This window comes from Apium graveolens, unplaced genomic scaffold (genome assembly GCF_009905375.1).
Source record: "Apium graveolens cultivar Ventura unplaced genomic scaffold, ASM990537v1 ctg6717, whole genome shotgun sequence".
Taxonomy (NCBI): Eukaryota; Viridiplantae; Streptophyta; class Magnoliopsida; order Apiales; family Apiaceae; genus Apium; species Apium graveolens.
The window spans coordinates 67,073-67,883 of record NW_027419721.1 but is presented as its reverse complement, the minus strand read 5'-3'; the positions used below and the strand labels follow the sequence as shown (position 1 = coordinate 67,883).

General features: G+C 32.1%; 1 long non-coding RNA gene across 1 annotated transcript; it reads right to left on the bottom strand.

Annotated features, from left to right (window-relative positions):
- Nucleotides 1-360: 360 nt before the first annotated feature.
- Nucleotides 361-811, bottom strand: LOC141703543 (uncharacterized). The gene is made up of 3 exons (XR_012567593.1): nt 756-811; nt 566-671; nt 361-447 (listed from the first exon to the last, which is right to left on the bottom strand). It is a non-coding gene; the product is annotated as an uncharacterized LOC141703543 (long non-coding RNA).

The following is an 811-nucleotide window of genomic DNA, read 5'->3' as shown; positions in this document are numbered from 1 at the left end:
TTGAATTGAGGATAGTTAAGCAGATTTCTTATTAATTTTTTATATTTGCGCGAGCACACGCACATGCACGCACTATATACACTAAAATCTCTCCGGCAGAGGTGAATAATATCCGTATAGAAGAAATTGTGATTTCAAATTGGCACTCTAATCTAACAAAGAATTGTACATATCAATGAAATTCACAAATTGTTCGTTATAAAGAACTTGAGGTTAAGAACCTTACACAAAGTAGGCAACGACCTTTAAATTTCTATAACACTGTTGTCCATGCAATAACAGGCGCGGATTCAAATCTAGCAAAATAAATACGACCTGCTCAGTCAGGCAAATTCCAGCAAAGATAAGACTAAATTAAAAAACAAAAAGGTATACTCACGACATTCTAGGTATTTCAGAAATATTTATCGATCCCAGTGAGTATATAGCAGCAAACGTCGGTAAGACCTACAACCAGGAAGTCGATACAAAATACATAAAACTCGAAAACTTTAATAATATCTATACATAGATTGCTCCAACTTAATCTGTTTATAATTCCAATTACTCGACAAACTTATAGTACCTTAATGAATTTCTGGCCATTTTCGTGGTAAACGTATTTGAGCTCTTTGTCATCTAAAGCATTAGTACCACAAGCTCCAATACCGAGAGCATACAAAGTAACATCTCTAATCAAAAAAATAATTCTAATTAAATAACAAAAATGCTCAATTACGATAATAATACATGTAGATATAAAAAAATGGATTTACCTCTCATCATAAGTGAACAATCTCTGTAATTGATCACAAACAAATCAAGAATTATA